This window comes from Sander lucioperca, chromosome 5 (genome assembly GCF_008315115.2).
Source record: "Sander lucioperca isolate FBNREF2018 chromosome 5, SLUC_FBN_1.2, whole genome shotgun sequence".
NCBI lineage: Eukaryota > Metazoa > Chordata > Actinopteri > Perciformes > Percidae > Sander > Sander lucioperca.
Window position 1 is genome coordinate 7,204,898 of NC_050177.1, and position 21,283 is coordinate 7,226,180.

General features: G+C 41.3%; 1 protein-coding gene and 1 long non-coding RNA gene across 3 annotated transcripts in view; both read left to right on the top strand.

Annotated features, from left to right (window-relative positions):
- Positions 1-21,283, top strand: part of LOC116046568 (limbic system associated membrane protein) — a 782,424-nt gene that overhangs the window by 528,261 nt on the left and 232,880 nt on the right. The gene's annotated exons all lie outside the window — the stretch shown is intronic.
- Positions 16,880-19,465, top strand: LOC118495121. Its single transcript, XR_004897436.1, has 3 exons — positions 16,880-16,890; positions 19,127-19,129; positions 19,362-19,465. It is a non-coding gene; the product is annotated as an uncharacterized LOC118495121 (long non-coding RNA).

The following is a 21,283-nucleotide window of genomic DNA, read 5'->3' on the forward strand; positions in this document are numbered from 1 at the left end:
TTTGTTTGTTTCGCACAAACCGTGGTAGGCAGAGTCGGAAGTGCGGATGCTGCCCGATATATGCTGGGGATGCATGGTGGGGTCAGTATTTGGATCAGAGTACCGAAAACAAGGCCCGCTAAGGGGGGGACTCAGGACTCTCACCAATCCGCGTGATAAGCTGGGAGGTGGAGAATAACTGAGGATAGTTTTAAAAATTGTTGGTCTTGCATGTGGACAACAAGCTAAGTGATAAAAAAAACAATATTTGTCACTGCCTTTGAAAACTATGACCAAATATAACATTGTTTGTCATTGCACAATCCACCTATGTGGTTGTTTCCTGGGTGAGGACAGGAGGTAAATTAGGCATGGCTTAGAAGTAGCAATGATTTCACAATTTTATAATTTTTTATTTTTTAGACAGCAAAATATTCCATATTTTCTGAGACATGAGCAGCATTTTCAAACGTCCGTGCATTAGTCTGAACATAGTTTTACTGATAGCAAATTACAACAGGGATTGTGTGTGTATTGCAAGTGTTTTATGGTTTGGCATTGAAATGCCAAAGCCTTCTTTTTAAGTAATTAATTAAAAGATGTATTTGAACCTGAGAGGAATTACATCCTGAAGATCACATATCTGTGGTGAGTAATGCACTACAATCAAATCTTAATTTTGAGAAAACAAGTTATGTATTTTGTGCAAGCGCTTCCTTTAAACCTGCCAATAAGATGACACTGAAGATGACACATTTGTTTGCGTCAGTGTCTTTGAGGTCTTTTGAAATGATGCACACTCTCACTGATATGAGACCTGTAATAGCGTTGTCAAATACATGCAATTATGGGCGCAGATGAAAGGCTCAACACACACCCACAGACATGTTGTTCTCCTTACCACCTGATTATGACTTTATGAGAACACCGGTGCTCTGAGCAATAGTTTTTCCTCCCTAGTGTGTGTGTGTGTGTGTTTGTTTGTTTATTTAAATTAGAGGAGGGGCAACAGGGTTATTGGGCTTTTCCTAAAACAGTGGCAGCTCCCTGAGCTGTGTCATTGCAGATTCTCGGATGGTGTTGATAATGCAGGTCAGTAGGGCTGCACAATTAATCGCAATTGTATCGAAATCGCAATATGAACTAGTGCAATATCCACATCGCAGGGGGGCGCAATACTTGTTAATGGCAAAATATGTGTCAAACCATTCTGAATTAAGTGTTGTGGTTCACACAAAATCAAAAAAAAATCACACAAAAAATTCTTTGTTTGGTATAGATCCTCGCAAAAATCACACTATAATCATTTTAATTTCTTTCAATGTTAATAATTTTCAATTAAAATGAGAATAATGATACAAAAACGATCATTCCCTCCAATATTGTGAATCATATCGCAATCGCAATATAAATAATCGCAATTAGATATTTTCCTCATATCGTGCAGCCCTACAGGTCAGGCTAATCCAGCAGAGAGAGAGGTGTGTGTGTATGTTTATGTGTGTTGCACATTAGTCTAATGTGTAAGTGTATTTTACTTTATATGTGTATATATATGCTTGCTTGTGAATGGTGTGCACCTGTATGCATTGCAGCAGTCTGGTTAAAAGAATATATCAGCCACTTGAGTGGACTTGTTTGGACGCTCTCTCTCTTTATGTCTCTGTGTGTGTGTCTCTCTCTCTCTCTCTCTCTCTCTCTCTCTCTCTCTGCATCTCAGCCCAACCAACCACTTTGAAATGCAGAGAGTATCGGTGAAGACTGTAGCTAAGCCAGGGCTTGATGCTGTCTTTCAGATAGGGTGAACTTTTAAAGAGCTGGGGAAATAGCTGAGTGCAGACAGCTGGGGCGGTGGCCAGCAGTTGTGATGAGACCAGAGCAGAGCCAGATCTTGGGGGCCAGCCACAAATAAATGAGGCCGGGCCACTGAACTGGCTGAGGTCTGTCTTTCTTTGGCTGCAGGGAGGGAGGAGTTGAGAGAGCGTGGTTGTGGAGAAACTGCGAAGCTAAAATGCTCTTAAGCAGACAGGGAGTAAAATAAAATATGAGTAGAGATAAGGTAAACTCTGTTAGTAGGATCTATGGAGGGTGAAGTTTGTTGGTCCCAGCGGTCGCTTGGCTATTTAATATGTATGGGTGAATGGAAGCATTGATTGTTGCTTCAGTATTCAAATCACTATGATCTGATGTGTCCACTGCTAATGATGTGTCTCGCTTAGGGAGAACATAGATTTGGTTTGTAAACAAGGCAGCATGCCTGCCTTCCTCTCAACTTCCTTTCTCTCCCAATGTGATTAGGACTGTAATGGGGACATAATAGCATGACAGACAGAAACAGTGCTCAAATGTACCCATCTATACCCCTCTCCACTCTCCCCTTTCTCAGCCCCCCACCATGCTATTGCTCTGACTCTAATTTTGTCTGTCTCCGCTTCTGCTCAGGGAAATACAATCAGAGCATAAGCCATTGACAAATTCCCATTATATGCAATTTCATGGGCGATAAACCCATTCAAAATCAGAATGATCTCCTGAATGTATGCATGCAGCTCCCCAATGAGCTAATTCTGATTTTTTTTTTTTATTTACTCTCATGGAACCCAGCAGACAGATTTCTTTTCTTGAAATGGAACTGGGTGGAGAAATGAGAGAAAAATGCCTGTGAATGAGAGAGCAACAATGGAAGAGACAAAAAAGTGGCTTTCTGACATAAAGGCTTTTGTCTGGAGCAGAAGTTTTTGACATACATACATCTTATTCTGCAGCACAATTTTGCCCAGACATTTAGCTTTAGAACCCGATGCATTTATTAGTTAACAAAAAACAAAGAGTAAATAATATGAATAAGAAATGCTGTTCCAAATGCAATTTATATTGAAAAAAGTCACAGTAGATGGCATTTAACTGTTTCATTCATTCAGCATCACCAAAAGGTGAACACTTTAAGCAATAGCTTCATATCCACTTTAAAGTAACAGAGCTTTCCACAGCTCAAAATTTTACACTATGAATCATAAGCAGTGCTTTTGTCAAATGTTGATGCTCATTCTGGAACCAAGTGCAGTCCTTCTTTGTTCCATTGACATAACAAGTCCCCAGAGCTTCCAAGCCTTTATACTGCTGCAATCAGTAGATTAAAGCAGTAAAGCCCTTACACACGTACATTGGCGTGCACATACTTGGACACACACACCCACACTCTCTCCACAACAGAAATCGTCACCCAGGCTTCACGCTAAGTTTGTTTTTCTCCCTCTATTTGTTTTGTTCTTCTTTTTTTTGGTGTCTAATTTTACCATCCATCCATCTTCGCCTGCTTATCCGGTATCGGGTCGCGGGGGTAGCAGCTCCATTAGGGGACGCCAAACTTCCCTTTCCCGAGCCACATTAACCAGCTCCGACTGGGGGATCCTGAGGCGTTCCCAGGCCAGGTTGGAGATATAATCCCTCGACCTAGTCCTGGGTCTTCCCCGAGGCCTCCTCCAAGCTGGACGTGCCTGGAACACCTCCCTAGGGAGGCGCCCAGGGGGCATCCTTACCAGATGCCCGAACCACCTCAACTGGCTCCTTTCGACGCGAAGGAGTCAGCAGCGAGCTCCTCACGGATGACTGTGCTTCTCACCCTATCTCTAAGGGAGACGCCAGCCACCCTCCTGAGGAAACCCATTTCGGCCCCTTGTACCCTGGATCTTGTTCTTTCGGTCATGACCCAGCCTTCATGACCATAGGTGAGGGTAGGAACGAAAACTGACCGGTAGATTGAGAGCTTTGCCTTCTGGCTCAGCTCTCTTTTCGTCACAACGGTGCGATAAATTGAATGTAATACCGCACCCGCTGCGCTGATTCTCCGACCAATCTCCCGCTCCATTGTCCCCTCACTCGCGAACAAGACCCCAAGGTACTTGAACTCCTTCACTTGGGGTAAGGACTCATTCCCTACCTGGAGAAGGCACTCCATCGGTTTCCTGCTGAGAACCATGGCCTCAGATTTAGAGGTGCTGATCCTAGACTTAAAACACTCGGCTGTGAACCGATCCAGTGAGTGCTGAAGGTCACAGGCCGATGATGCCATCAGGACCACATCATCTGCAAAAAGCAGCGATGAGATCCCCAGCCAACCCTCACCTGAAACGAGTCCGACTTACTGCTGAGAACCCGGACACAGCTCTTGCTTTGGTTGTACAGAGATTGGATGGCCCTGAGAAGGGACCCCCTCACCCCATACTCCCGCAGCACCTCCCACAGTATCTCCTGGGGGACCCGGTCATACGCCTTCTCCAGATCCACAAAGCACATGTAGACCGGTTGGGCATACGACCAGGCTCCCTCCAGGATCCTCGCGAGAGTGAAGATCTGATCCGTTGTTCCACGACCAGGACGGAATCCGCGAGTTCCGGCTCCTTCCCCCACAGAGAGGTGACATTCCACGTCCCCAGAGCCAGCATCTGCCGCCCGGGTCTGGTCCGTCGAGGCCCCTGACCTTCACCGCCACCCATGTGGCAGCGCACCCGACCCCAGCGGTTCCTCCTACAGGTGGTGGGCCCATGGGATTGAGAGAGAGGTGCCACGTAGCTTTTTTGGGCTGTGCCCGGCCGGGCTCCATGGCAAACCCGGCCACCAGGCGCTCGCTGACGGGCCCTCCATCTGGGCCTGGCTCCAGAGGGGGGCCCCGGGCTTCCTCCGGGCAGGGTCACTCTATCTCTTCCTCGTTTATTCATAGGGTTTTTGAACCATTCTTTGTCTGGCCCCTCACCTGAGACCACTTTGCCATGGGAGACCCTACCAGGAGCACAAAGCTCCAGACAACACAGCCCTCTAGTTTTACAATCACATCTATTTCCCATCCATCACCACATTTATAAATGTACACCATATGTTGCTACAGCAACAAGTGCGGTTTCCTGTTCACAGTAGTAGAACATGTCACAGTGACAGGTTTTGTCATATTCAAGATTGGAAATGTGACAAGTATTAAAGTGTCACGATTGAAAAGATGATTCAAAGGCATCATCCCACTGTGGTTTCTCTCTTTTCTTCTCTCAACAGCCCTCTCACACAAACACCATCACACCTGAGAAAGTCACTCTCATTCTTACGCTAGGATTTTATGGGATTATGTCTTTTTGTAATTCCCCCCTTAATGCACAACATACATCACTTTGCCTTTGGTATAAACACTATAAATCTTCTCAATACACCTAAGATGCCTTCCCTCCAACTTTACAACCCCTAATGTGTAACTTTGAAAATGTTTTTACTGAAATGAATACATGGCACTGTGTGTGCATATGTTTCTATTTTATGTAAATTTCCATTGAAGATATGAACAATGAATTGCACCAACCAAGCCACTCAGCACCAGTTACATCCGTGATATGCAGCAGTGACGAAAAATAAATTTGTATGTTGGGTGGTTGCAAGGGGACTTTGAATCAGACTAGAGAGCCATAGGATTCAACACAATTCTATAACTCATACAATTCTACAGGTTGATTAATTAAACACATACGGGCCCATAGATTGTTTACTGCTTTATTTGCACTTGTTGCTTGTGTTTGCTGTGCAAAACTGCACTTAAGTTGATGAAATTTCTGCAGAAGATTAGTGGGCAGCTCTGAATAGCCCCCAGCCTCTTCAGCAATAGGTTTGAGCAACACAGTCATTATGTTACTCATTCTTCATCCATTATTTGACTGTAAACTCAGGCCTTCCTCATACAAATACTATAATTGTGGCATCATCAATCGTTACTGCAATAAACTAATTACATGCATCCAGATACGACTATGCGTCTACGCATCATGACAGTAAGGGCCACTTTTGACATAATGGTCCATCTCCTCAAAGAACAGTATGATGATATTGGCTTTCTGATCTATAACTTAGCTCCATTACAGCATCATTCCAATAAGGCGCCTAATGTCGCTGAGGCAGTTTCCAGGCCTGTCTGGTTTGGTGCAACAGTTGAGATTCAGAAGACTGAAAGTAGCACTGCCAGAGGATCAGCACTCACTCTTATTTGAGAAGGTGGAGATGGTGATTTTATGTGAGTCATTTTTAGAGAGACCTTTACCAAATTGAAACTGACATTTCTGGTAAGACCAGCTACAGTGGGAATTTAATATTTTAAGCACTGAGTGTGCTGGACAGCACCATATACCAAGGTTTTTCAACTTGATTCTTCACATTCCTCTATTTTAGCTTTACTTCAAATCATATCTTGACTTGAACTGATACAAACAAGAATAATGGTCTCTTTGAATCACTGTTTAACAGATTATGTGTAGTATTTTAAGTTGTTTAGACCACCACAGTTTTCATGACCAACTTACTGTAAAACTATACTTTTACTGAGAAACACAAATGTAACACATCTTCAAACAATAAGTTAGAAGCTTGTTTGACAAATGTATAATTTTTCCCCCAATTGGCTCTATGTACAGTATGTCGAAGGACAACTCCAGGTCATAATTTTCATCTTTTCAGTTTGAAGGTTGAGAATTAGCCTATTGTCTTTTATTTTGAATGGTTTATTTATTTTGTGAAGCACTGTGTGACGTCTCTGTTCTTTACTCATCTAGTATCAGCTTCCACATAATTTCAACCTTGGTACTTGGACATTCTGTTCTATGTTCTATGTTTGCTGCCTAAAAAAGATTGATATTACGGCATATACACAAATAACACATTTTTGTTTTTTGACTACACTAAAGAAATTAGCATTTATTTTTAATAAAATATAAAATCATATTGATTAAAAAAATTAAGTGAGAAATACTTTTTAGGGCTTAACTGTGTCACTAATAAATATTTTCTCAGTATTTTACTCAACCTCAAAATTGATCTGCATGTAGACCGATTTACTGTAGTTCACATTTAGTGATGATATTATTTTTATAGTTTATCCTATTATGGGTCTTGCTCCCAGTGCAGCAAAAACAAGCAGTCCCCGCAAACGTTGTACATATCAAAAATTATACAGAGTACCATGTTACTCCATAAAAAACATATTTGGCAGAGTACAAAGACAGACTCTGGCTTGTGATGCACGCTTACCAGATAACAGCCAACTCAAAATAAATGTTGATACAGCTTATAAAGTCTGAACATATGAAGCCTGCTAACAGCATTGATCCTTCCTTGATTTTATGGGGGACAATTAGGTGCAGGGAGGTTAAAGTTCAAGCTTCAAGATACTTTATTGTCATTGTATGGACACAACTAAATTCCGTTGGTGGCAATCAGTGTAGCAGCAGTAAATAAATAAATAAAAGTTACGGCACATTTTATGTTTTATAGGGTTCACTGTCACAATAATTATATAATTACTATTATTATATGAGCAGTAGATGCTTAACTTATACATGTTTGTGTGTGATTTAAAGAGCATACTGTACTTTGTAAATGTTTTCTCATCAACAAAACTTGTAGCTTCAACATCATTACGCATGTTGATTTGTGTGAGCTTCGTGATAAGTCTCATTACAGAAAATGTCTCACCACTGAACTGCGTCGTTTGGGCAACTTCAGTCACAGAAAGAACGTAGAAGGCAATCAAAGTTGCTGATTACACAATCAGCCTCTAAATTTGGTAAACCAGACTTAAAAAGATTCATCCAGGCGACAAACGTAGAAAAGGAAAATACTTTCATGCATTTACATAAATCTAACCCTTTGTATTATATCAAGCTATACAGTATGAATCAGTGACAGAGCAGCAATGCAGAAATGTGACATCCTTCAGTATATAGCCATGTAGAATTACAACCAAAATGCTCACTTTGGTGGATCTTCCTTAATTTTTAATCCTGGCATTAATAAATCTGGACTCAGTACTTATGGGTAATGATGACTGGACAAAAATGATGAAGACTGAAAAGCAACAACTCTTGTCTGTTTAGTTTCCCTAAGTACAGCTGTATGGGTGCAGTCAGCTGTAATCAAACACTTGTGATGACAGTGTATTGTATTCACTGTGTGCAGGACTATGTTTTGCAACGACAAAATAATGTTAAATGGATCATAAATAGCCATACATTGAAACTGACCAACAGGAATAATAAAACATGTCCATATAAGGAGGTGGAAAAAAAGCTGCTCATTTGCATAAACCAAACAATACCCACTTGAAACAGCATTTGCAACGCTGATTTATTTTAACCTTAAAGGTGCAATATGTAATGCTGACAGCTAGTGTTTCAAATAGTTACTGAAGTACAAACTCAAAATACTGGAGAGAGTCGTCTCCCCCGCCCCCTCCTCCCCAGAAACCGAGGTTGCCAGGCTGAGACAGCAGCATCTACAACAATGTTGCTAGACGTTGCTCACATAGCCAGACATTACTTCACAGCACAGCGGAGTAGCTAACGTTAGATTCTGGATATATTGACAGTCATAAAAGCCGTGCTCACGCGGAGCTCTGTACCCAACTGACAGACACACTTTTCAGCTTAGAATTATGGTAGGAACCTCTAAAACACAACAACCTCACCTTCCTCGCCACCCGACGGACAGACACACTTCCTTGACTTAGAATTACGGTAGGAACCGCTAAAAATAACACTACCTTGCCGTCCTCTCCACCCGACTGAACACAATTTATTGGCTTAGAATTACAACAACAATCATTAAAACTAAAAGAAAACTAAAGCCTTTCACCCAGGAAATGCATGTTCCTCAGGAGTGTTTTAATAAAAAAACGTCTTTTTTCTTTATCTTAACTAGTCGTTTTAGTGCCTAATCTTAACTTTTGTCACGGCAAAGCGCTCATATTTTGTGGACTAAATTTAACCATAATGTTCTCCGAAACGTCTGGCAGCTCTAGGAGCTTTGTACCCAGCTCAAAGTCACCTATTTGCGGGTAACTGAACCACCAACTACCGCTGATACAACGGAGGTCTGTAGCCGGTGTCACGAAGCTCTGTAGCAGCTTAAACAACCAGCAACTGCTGCGGCACTGTAGTGTGCCAAATGTCCTTTTAAGGAGCAACACTGTTCTTGTATAGCATGGTAGGTCATTATACACTGTTATAATTATTAAAAAGCCAAAGCAGCATGTGTATACACTCTGTATACCTTCAGTAGCTATAGTGTATCATGTTCTGTCCTCTGCTAATGTTAGCTCCACACGTTTTCATTAGGGCTGTCAAAATTAATGTGATAAAAACAATTTAACGCCACATCTTTTTCTTGATGCACATTCAGTGATTTGGGCCTTGGGTTGGCTACAGGCTCTCTAGTTTGCAAAATCAGGAAGCGATGCAGCAGTAACATTGTGTACAAACACATCTCTTTACAACCTCACTGGGTAACGTGTATCACTATTACATGTGCCCCAGGTACAGGGTTTAACCATGACTAGAAACCAGCCTGAAAATAAAGAAAATCTGAAACAATTGCACAAGAATCTATGTAGCAGAGCCGTTTAGTTGTCATACCTTGGCTATAGCTACATATTTTGCATACAAACATGGGAGTGGTTTACATTTTCTCAAATATGTCGGAAAGCAAATAAGCATGTTTTCCCAGTGTCAAGGTATTCTAGGTATTCTCTCTAAAATGAAGTTGTGCAGGTTTAGAGGAATGTTTGACACAGCTGTGTTTAACATTGTTTTGTTTGTCCCAATTTCCATTCAGTATTTTATTACTGTGGAGGGAGATCATTTGTGAGCCATTGAATTAAATGTTTGGAGCTAGAAAGACTCGCTGGTGAATGCAGCGCTGATTCAGTTAAGTGTTCACACCTTCATAATTGCAAAGTCCTTGCACTGTGCTGTGCTATGTTGGATGAAATCAGTTATTTTCAAGTGTTTCGCCAGAGCCATTATTACCAGAAAATGCCCAATGATGTAAGACTGTTGCACATTTATCTTTGGGTTTTTATTATTATTTTTTTTTTTTTCTTTTCTACTACGAGCCAATTCCAACGAAAAAGAGATGCTGGCAAAGTTAGACAACTCCCAGCTCTGCAGAAGAAAAGCAATCAATCAGCCAGCCATCAAAAGAGCACATACCCAGCATCTAATGAATCACCACACTGGAAGATTACCTTATTGCAGTATAGCAGAATGCAATAATGATAGATGACTATGTTCTTTCGACAGCAAGGATTTTTGTTGGATTCACAGTTAATAAATTAGTCAAAGAGTGTCTTGAATTGTAATGCAACATTAGTGATTTCAACAACAGAGCAATATAGAACGACAATGTTGTATATGTTACATTGTTACTATTCCTGCACAGCATTTCCATATGGATAACTGTGAGTTAAACCTCTTTGCATTTGATGGATGGATTATTTTTTTTAAATCTCAAGACCTTGTTGTGAGCTTGACAGTTCCGTGTCACACTTTTAAAAATGCTTTTTTCTTTTTGAGCAGCACATCATTATTTGTCTTATCTGACGAAAGAATCTCTTCACAAGACCTCCAGCCTCACACCCCCTGAAAGACTTAAGAGGACTCTTGGCAATGCTTTGAAATGTTATTGATATAAAAATAGATACAAAAAAAAAAAGATGTGGCTTGTTTTCAGGTCTGTTGTGGCATCTTGTGCTAATCCCTTTAGAATATCAAAGTTAATGTCTTTTATAGACTTACAATATCATTCTTTTTTAACAAACCAAAACCGATCTTTCAAATCTAGAACAGCCATTTTGATTTAACATGCATTTCAGCATACTGCTTAAGCCCTGTCATTTTGATGAGAGACAGCCAGAGCATTATTAAAATGATAAGAAACAGAGAACAAGGCTGAGGATGTAAGCACAGATATGGGAACAATATGGAACAATGTGAATTCAGGTTGGAGACTGCAGTGTCAGCCACACTCTCAAATAGTGATCCCTACAAAATGAAACATTCTTGGCTTGTTCTCAAACAAGCTTAAATTTTTTTTTTTTTGGGATCAATTATTTACCATAACAAAAAATAGCATAGGCTGTACAGTGTCTGATATTCTTTCTCATGACTACACCAAAGAATTTCTAATAAGGGAAGAAGTTTCACACACAGATACTTCCGGTTTCTGAACTGGTTGCAGTTCCACCAGAGTTCCACTTGGGGCACTCACAGGCCAGTGCAGAATGAATGGGACTCTATGGAGCTATACCCCTCAAAATCCACTTTTCTCAGGATATAATTTTTTGTCTAGTAATTTGAATGTTGCATTCAAAAGGGGAGGCTAAGAAAATACACACTGCTGGGTGTTAGATTTTTTTAAAGTGGCTTTTTTGTTCTAAAAAACCTTTTAAAATATCAATGATGTCATACACATATACTTCCTTTGTTCTCTCGAGGCATCGACAACACAGCTGACAGGTTAGGCTCTCCCTGTCAATACACGTGCTAGAAAGAGGTTTGCTAATGTTTTAAAGATCACGCCGAAATATTCTGACATTCTGGTTCTGCTTCAGATGCCGTCAAGCGGGATCTCCGATCGTAATCAGTCCTTCACTGACCAATCAGCATTCATTAGCAGAATGCTAGCGTGTTATGGGCAACAGCGACTCAACCTGTAAGAAATCGAAAGGATATAAGTACTCAGTCATTCAACTTTCAACCTATAATCCAGTTGAACTTGCAAAAACTACAATCAAATTTGAGATTTCTCAACAGCAATCAGGCGAAAGAGACAAATTTAGCCGTCTATCTACGTAGAGTCCCATTCATTTTGCACTGGACCGCGATCACCCCCAGTGAAACTCTGGTGGAACTGCAACTAAATTTGGTACAATGGGGCTGAATAGGGAGTGAAAAGGCTTTCCGTAGACGGGCTTTGACTACACTATACTTAGCCACAAGAGACTGGAAGTTATTATAGAGGACTGAACTTGACCTCTGAAGCTTTGCAACAGAATATCTATTAATGTAATAGATGCCGTAAACCTGTTAAATTATGGAATTTAATATTTCCTTTGAGTAAAATAACTGACTCAAAGAAAGACATTCACCATAGAATATTCATTGTTCCTTTGTATGCATTGTGATGTTAAAGGGCTCCTCTCCAGCTCTCAGTCTGAGTGGGCTGTTTTATGCATAATGGCAGTTCAAAATGTTCCACATTATATTTTTAAAAGCAGCCTATCTGTCCCACTGTGCATCGGACAGACAGTCAGTACTGAACAATCAAGTCCGCCTTTTCAGGCAGCTTTATAATTAGTCCTCCATGAATAGGGGTGAAACATGAAATCTCTACCTCTTAGGACAGTTTCACTCTTTGAAAACTGGCTTAATTGGGGCCAAACTCTGTTGCTATGTGATCCACTAGGAGGACAGAACATTTCCACATAAAAGAAAAGCAGTTTGCTTTGATACTCTGACTACATAAAGCAGCTAACAAACGGGCCTTGTGAAAACCCTGCTTAGACTTTTTAAACAATGTTTGATATGAACACATTTGTTGTTGTTGTCCTTCACATTGAGTGTGTCCTATTTTACAACACTCCAAATTGTATTTAAAAAAAAAAATGTGAAAAAGATCCTCGAATGATGCAAAACTCCATTGTGTAGAGCAACATTGTGCATGATTGAATTCTATGTAAACTGGAAACATTTTATTATCATTTTGAATTTGCACAGATAATTCACTGTAGGATATATGTAGAAAGTGCAGTGCATGTTCAGATTAAGCATTTTACAAATGCAAGCATAGTCCTTGGGGAAAATGGAACCAAGAGCCGTGTTTCCATTCACATATTTTTAGGCGCATTTTATAGTATTGAATAAGAAAAGCTGTATGGAAACAAAGGACATTCCTCTTTGAGTGACATGTTGGCTGCTATCAGAGAGGAGGCAAGCACAGACTGCAGGCTTTACCCCGCCTCAGCTTCTGCACGCTCCATGTCTTTGCTCATTTTTGGATTGGGTGACGGGTTAGCCTCCGGGAGCCGCCCAATTTATTGTAACCAAATTCCTGAAGACCTCTCTCCATTTTTCTCTCGTAAATGGGAGAGTAGATGTACAAGGTGACTTGTTTTGTTTCCAGTTTGCAAACTCTACTTCTACTCTATTTACTGGCGGATTACAGCCATGCATAGCCTAAAGTGTTAACCTCTGATGAAAGTACAATGTAGCTGTATTCACTCTAAACCAGTTGATGGAAACATGCCTAATTTGCATTTCTTAAAATGCGCATGACAGTTGAATGGAAACATGGCTAATGACGTAAATGAAAAGAAACACAACCCACCATGGAAGAACAGAGAATCTATAATTGAAGCCATATTAATTGTATTCTGAATTTATTATATATTGCATAATACTATGACAAATATCATATTTTCATGTTTCTTATGTATCATTAGTTTATTTCCTTCATGGTGTGTGTTAGCCTTTCTTTTGTCTCTACATCTGAAATGTTAACTGTGAATGATTTATTTTTGCTTCTGAATGGACTAATTGCTCAACACAGTGTCATGTTAAGGACACTTGGCAGTGTGACATGCCTGCTGCAGTCATTGTCAAAGCTCAGTGGTGTATAGGTATAATCACTATTGTATTAGCACAATTACTGTAATTCAGTTTAACCTCTTGTTCAAACATTACAGTCAGTGGTTTACAGTACATGATAGGCAGTCGCATACTGTAGGTTGGCAGCTGGCTAGGGGCGGTGGAGCACTACTTATATATTATTAATTGTAAAGTAGTTACAGTCCATCAGTTGTACCATCCTCCTTCCACTGTGCATGTGCCTTTTGGGCACAGTGCTCAGCAGCAACACACACTACACCACAGAAGCACAGCTCCAGCTTTTCTAATATCCCCTCAGTGCGACCTCAAAGTCATACTTAGTCTGTCAAAGATCCCAGCACATAAGTTGATAGTATGTCTGAGTCAGTTAACCTACACTAAGGCTGACATCTTTTCTCTAGGAGGTTTATAATAATAAAAACATTTAAAAAATGGCTGCACAATTTGTAACCACACAAAACCGAGTGCCAGTTCTATAAATTGTGCTAGTTTACTCAGAGAATATGACCTAATTTTAACTGCACTTTCAGTTTTGTCAACTTTTCTTTTTTTTGCCGCATTATGTGACTTCTCAAAAACAATATTTTTTTTAAAGCAATTTCTTATATAAAACTAAATTTTTGCATCAGAAATGCCTTAATGTCCATAGAAGTTTGAACTCTCTGTTTGCTTGAATTCCGGGTGACCCTGATTGAATCATGAAATATTTATTCCATCAATATCAGACAGAAACAACAGCATCAGGGGCCAGTTGTATTGTGTGTGTGTGTGTGTGTGTGTGTGTGTGTGTGTGTGTGTGTGTGTGTGTTGTTCAGTTATGGATGCTAAAGCTGTTGTTTTAAGGTAGAGAGGTCTACTGACAATGCAGAAATTAATTGGCAGTTTATTGTCATAAAAGTGCTAAATAGACTGTAGATTAAAGAATCAATATAACAGGTGAAACTGTTATATCAACCCGGCCACGAGTGTAGTTACTTTAATGACTGTGTAATCCCATACTGAGCATAATGAAACCAAAGATATAAAAGTTATACAATCATCAATGCACTGTCCACCCACCCTCTTATTATAAACACAAGCATGCTGCCAGTTTCTTAACATTCTTGTTAGAGGCAGACTTCACAACTCAGAAAATACAGTGCAGGCTAAAAGTGTGAGGACACACACTGTACTCCAGCAAATTGAAATTCCAACGCAACACAAACTAAGTGCTGACTCTTAGGTTTAGTTTGTGGGTGTTTGCATCTATGTCTCATGTAAAGATGGTATCCCTTTATATGCATACAGTACCACCCAAGGCTGAACATTGCTGTGAGTCCAACACTACCAAAATTGACTCAAAACACCTCCAAAGTTAAATATCAGCATTTCAACTTTATAATGACTCATCATTTGTGCTGAAGTAAAGCTAAATATATTTCAAATATTTATTAATAAAACATATATTACTATCCTAATACTTAGGGGCTATAGTGTATGATGTCATATCAGTAGTCCATGCTTGTGTATAGGAGCGTAGCATTTCCTGCTAGGGATTTCACCTGACACAACAATTTAACTGTAGATCTGCATTTTCTCCGTTTGGGATCACTGGATTGTGACCTCTGTGTTGCATCACCACTTTATGATTTAGATGAGTGTATTATGATTAGGGCTGTCAGCATTAACGTGTTAATCGTGATGCGATTAAGGGCCGAGCATAATGCGTTAATTTTTTTTATAATCGTATTAATCGCATGCCGCCATTTATTAATTTATTTTCACTTCACTCGGCTTTGCGTCGTGCCTAACAGGCTACTATTTTGCCGTACTTCCTCGTAACACATCCTGCTGCTGCAGGAATAGCAACGCGGATTTCGGTGCCTCATTCTGGTGCCATTGATATGTCTGCACTTCTCTCTGATGCTCTGAAACAGACGTTACAGGCAACAGAAACATCGCTGCAAGTGACGCTAGTTAACACTATACTCGACAGCAGCTAACGTTAGCATACCGCTAGCTAGTAGCTGGATTAAACACGGTTACAATGCTGACAGCTAACGCTAAATGGTGTAAAGTGTGTCTGTATTTGACTGTAGAGGATTCTGACACCGGGATGTAACAATCTGCAGCTGCCGTTGTCGGAAAAACACAGACGGTGCGTTAAATGAAACTGGTAATTTACAGCCTCGTGGTGCATTCAAAGTTGTTGTTAAATGCCGTTTTCCCATCTGGTGGTTGTTTTTGTCATTCAACAGCTATTTACTAGTGAAATAAATTATTGTTATAGTGATTACATTATTATTAAACATTTAATTTTGACGATATGGCCTTAGCAATAAACAAGCCGTTCTTTAATGTTGCCAACTGTTTAGTACCCTTCTTTTTTTTAACTTTCTTAAAAAAATCGGTTCAGGCACCGTTAAGGCACCGGTACCGTTTTAAAAGTACCGCTCTACCACCGGTATCCAAACCAAACAATACCCAACCCTAATATTGACTCTAGATTCAAATGTGTGACTAGATTAAATACATAATAAACAAATACAAATCTTAAAATCAAGTTCATAAAGTAACTTTCTTTGCATTCATTTGATTCCCAATCAAGATACACTGGTAAGAATTGCTTTCCATTGTTAATATGTAACAGTTCTGAAATGCAAAATAATAATAATAATAAATAATTTTAATAATGTGATAAAACATGAGATTAATCGCGATTAACTATAGAAATTCAACGATTAATCGTGATTAAGAAAATGTAATCGTTTGACAGCCCTAATTATGATATAAAATGATTTGCTAGAGTGGGTGTCAATTTTAAGAATACACATTTTCCTGGGATTTTCATGGACAGACGCTGTCTAGTATGACCTCAACCAGGCAGTATCAAGCTGACACAGCAGCCTGGTATCATCAAATTACGTGTGAATAACACACCAAGAAAAAGAGTCACCCGGTTGAATGGCACCGGCACTCCAGGATCCAGCCAAATCTCTGTGAATGCACAGCTTCCGTCATCCCGCTGGAAACAGACGCAGGCATTGAGGCAACCCAGATCACTGTCTGACACCTGCAAACTGGCTATAGCAGGATGCCCAGCAGAGAAATCGCAGTCAGTGTTCAATTCATCCACGCTTTTCTCGTTGCGCCCTCTGATGTAGACTCTGATGTCCCAACTCGTAAAAAACTGACGCTTGGTCAGTGGCTCTCATCGAACGCACCAGGCATGGCAGCAGCTCACCCGCGGCGGTGTAACATGATGTAGTATTAAGAGCGACAACAGTAGCAAGTAGTACGAAAATCCTTTGGTTGGTTGGGGTGGTGGATGGGTCAAACAACACAGGACTTTCACCGGGGTTCGTGTCCCGTTTTTGTCCTGTGTGTCACTGAAACTCAACACCAAAGGCACCTGACCAAGCGTCGCTTTTTGACGCGCTGGGGGTGAGAATGTGTTCACATAGTCGGGATTATAGCCATAGGTCATGGCTGACATCTTCACCATAATGTTTGTTTATATGCACGATCCCTGACAAATAAACTGAATAATAATAATAAGCTGCTGAAATTGCAAGGGTTGTTCACTGGAGTCATGCCTGCAGATTGGTTGGAGGTAAAGTTTTGGACTTAAGTATAAACCTGTAATCATCAGCAGGCTGCCCATGCCCTTTACTAGCTTTCCTACTAGAGCCAGTGCAGCAGCAGATGGACCTGCAGTGCTGCTCTGCACCACAAGGATGGTTGCATGTGTGTCCATGTGTGTGTCTGTTCCTACCCCAGGACTCACCTCTGGCTTCTACCAAAACAGACGGCTCTGGGTCATTATGGCAGGTCCAGGAATGACGAGTAATGCAGTGATGGATTATAGTTGGTGTGAATGCTCCTGTGAGTGTGTGTATGTGCGTGTCTGTGTGAATCAGGTCACCTCCACTCCCTCCTGACCTTCCCCAGTTTCCTCTACACCTCTTCTCTCCTTCTATCTATCCCTCCTTGCCTCCTTCTCAGCAGCAGCTCTCTGCAAAGGTTATTATCACAGCAAGAGAAGCCACAGCCATTTTAAAGTCAGGTAATACACACAGCACACATGTGTTCATTTCACGGAATTCTTCCGTGGGCCCATCACGGAATTTTTTGCGATTCCGTGACTTTGAGTTAAGGGGCCATGTTCATTTCACGGAATTCTGTGATATCAGGTTGATTTTAAATTACGTTTCAAGAGAAACATATTTTGTCCCAAATTATGTTTGTCTTTGACGTATCACAAATATGTTTCTTATCAAAGTCCTTATCAGGAGGATGCTGGTGTGGATTGATGGGTCAAACAAACACCCAAGAGACCGCTGTTTGTCTCCTGTGTTAAACCAAAAGTCAAAGTTGACTTGTTTGCAGTCACCTAACTTGTGTATGTAGTTTTGTTGCTGGAACAACTTTTCCCTCAAAATGTAATTGAGAATGCAGTTTTGTTGTATGGGAATGTCATTTTTAGGAAACAGAGATGGGAAAGCGGCCTCATCTACGCATACTTTTTTTTGCGTCACAAACCAATGCATTCTATTTTATTTAACATATCATAGTTTTTGTTTTATCTAAAATCTTAAATTGAAAAGTAACTAGTAACTGCAGCATGTTAGAAGAATAAAGTAGCATTAAATTGATGTATTTATGTAGGCCTACAATACTTTAGTAAATGGGTGAGAGACGTATTTGCTCTTCATGTTACGTAGTTAAGTGAAGTCAGGCAGATGAGATGATAAGCATGCGTGCAGGTCAGGATTGAGCAGAGAGCTGGGTGTCTCGGTCGAATGAGCCACATTGAAACTGCATTATTTGACAAATAGTGAGAGTTCAGAAAGCAGATAGAAGAATGAACCATAGGAAGTGTTATTTTTGTCATCTATATTTATGACAAAAAACAGCAGTTGTAATGTAGCCATGGCTAAATCAGGCACCAGGGGCTCACTGGCCAACTGGAACAGTGGGCGGTTGCCTGGTGGGCTCGTCAGCACTGATATATGAAAAGTGAAAAACAACTCCATGCTGTTTTTTATTTCTGCTGTTGACTGGCTGGCTGATTCCTTAATATGTGTGTGTGTGTGTGTGTGTGTGTGTGTGTGTGTGTGTGTGTGTGTGTGTGTGTGTGTGTGTGTGTGTGTGTGTGGGGTCCAAAAACCGGGAATACAGTATACTTGTAGGATTAGGGATATAATTAGGTTATGGTTAGGCAATTTTTACGTTAATCTTGATCACTATAGCTACGCGAGTACTTTCGATAGAAAAAAACCCGACCCAAATCAGTGCAGGCAACACGGAGTAGCTGCAGCTACGTGTACAAGCGTCCCCTGAGCTAAAACGGCAGTTGTCGTGGCAAGTTTTAGAGTGCCTTTGTGCCTCTTAACAGACACAAAATGCAATTACTATGTCTGTGCCACATGAACAGGGCCCTTACGTGTCAACAAGATGCGTTTTCAACTCAGACATTGTTTAAATTCACCTACCCTTGATCCTGCCGGTGGGTAGCTTGGCCTGTTAGCTGCTAGCTGTTAGCTGCTATCTGCCGTCCGTGATAAATGTGTTCAGCCAGGCTTTTGTAAAAAATCATCACGCAGCAGTTCCGTGTGTATTTGTAGCTCATCCATTTTGTGTGTGATCGATCTGGTGTTGGTAGGTAGGAGGCTTGTCAGTGTCGATCTGTGTGGTAGCTAGTTCCCTTAGCCAGGCAAACAGCCTTCGTCCCCCCCCACAGCCGACAAAAATCCCCCGAGCGCCCGGTGGTCTGATGGATGTCCTGCATAGGACAGATCATGCCTTCGCAGCGAAAAGTTTAGTTTATTTCCCCCTCAAAAATAGGTAATTGAGCACTGTAGTGGTTATGACCATATCAGTGACTATGTAACTACATGGAAACGGGATAAACGATATCTGTGGCTTGCACAGTAATAGCATTACTGAAGCTTAGCTGTAGCATCGCGCTGTCTCCCGGGAATTCAGTTGGAGCAGGAAAAGGTAAACAGTAGTGTGCAGATCGGAGCGTAGTGTGTGAAGAGCGGAGTTGTTTACAAGGGAAGAAGCTTGGAGTAACGTAACTATGGAGAATATAGCAGATACACAACACACGGAAGAGCCTTTTGAGTTTGATGGTCGTCCTTATTTATTTCCGAACCCGAGTATACAGACAAAGAACTAGCCTCACAAGAGTTGGAAAGAATGAGACAGACAGAGGGGCAACAGGCAGATGAACTTGCTGCTCCAAGCGCAAGCTAAAGCTAGCCTTCAGTAACTGGAGGATATAGCCACACCACCGCCGCTCCATGGATTGTTATTGGGATGATTATCACAGAAGTCTGGCTGAATACACTCACCGGAGGGCAGCTAGCAGCTGCTACATCACTACTGTTTTTTTTAGGGGGGAATAAACTTCAAGACGTGACATGACCTGTCCTCTGGAGGACATAGCCACACCACCACCGCTCCATGGATTGTTATTGGGATGATTATCACAGAAGCCTGTCTGAATACACTCACCGGACGGCTGCTAGCAGCTAACGGCTATCAGCTAGCAGGGCAAGCTAGCTACCAGCGGAATCAAGACAGGGACCAGGGTAGGTGAATTTAAACAATGTCTGAGTTCAAAACGCATCTTGTTGAAATGTAAGGGCCCTGTTCATGTGGCACAGACATATTAATTGCATTTTGTGTCTGTTAAGAGTCACAAAGGCACTCTAATACTTGCCCAGACAACTGCCGTTTTAGCTCAGGGGACACTTGTACACGTAACTGCAGCTTCTCTGTGTTGCCTGCACTGATTCGGGTCGGGTTTTTTTCTATCGAAAGTACTCGCGTAGCTATAGCGATCAAGATTAACGTAAAAATTGGCCGGAATTCTCCTTTAAGGTTAGGGTAAGGGGAAGCATTATGTCAATGATGGGTCCCCACAAAGATAGTGAAACGCACTGCATGTGTGTGTGTGTGTGTGTGTGTGTGTGTGTGTGTGTGTGTGTGTGTGTGTGTATGTGTGTGTTTATATGCGTATATAGCTGCCACAAGTCCCGGGATCCAGCATCAGCCTGCTAAAATGGCTACTGCTACCACTACCACTCTATCCACGCTGGCCTATGAGAGCTGCATCGGTTTTAACTACGACAGTATACTGCTAATTAAGGCAAACAAACAAATAACCAACCTTAAAGAAGACATCTAACAGCTGTCCGAGGAACTTCGGAAGAAGGACTCTTTGCTGTCCAATTACATCGATCTGGCATGTGGACAGTCTCAGAAGCTGGCTTTGCTCGACTCAGTCCTGCAGGACACGGTGGCATGGGACCCTGTCGCTTGTCAGCGGCCCTCCTCCTGCTCTACTCGACATCATGAGTCAACTTGGGTGGACGTGGTGGTCTGCAGTCGCAAGAGGGGCTCTGACGGGACCATCTCTCCACCTCTCCTGACTCTTCTTAAAGCAGCCATATTATGCTCATTTTCAGGTTCATATTGTATTTTAAGGTTGTACCAGAATAGGTTTACATGGTTTAATTTTCAAAAAACACCATATTTTTGTTGTACTGCAGTGCTCTCTCTCACTGCTGCAGCTCCTCTTTTCAGCTGGTCTCTGTTTTAGCTACAGAGTGAGACCTCTTTTCTTCTTCTTCTGTACTATCTTTGATTGCACTTGCACATGCCCAGTAGCTCAGATGTAGATCATGTCAGCTAGCTAGCTCCACAGACAGTAAAAGAAAGGCTGTTTCTACAACTTCAGTCAGTTACAAGGCAGGATTAGCTGGGAGACTTCTAAATGAGGGCGCACATGGAAGTAGTTCTTTTGTAGATTATGGTGAACTTGTGTGTGTTCTAGCAGTGCTTTG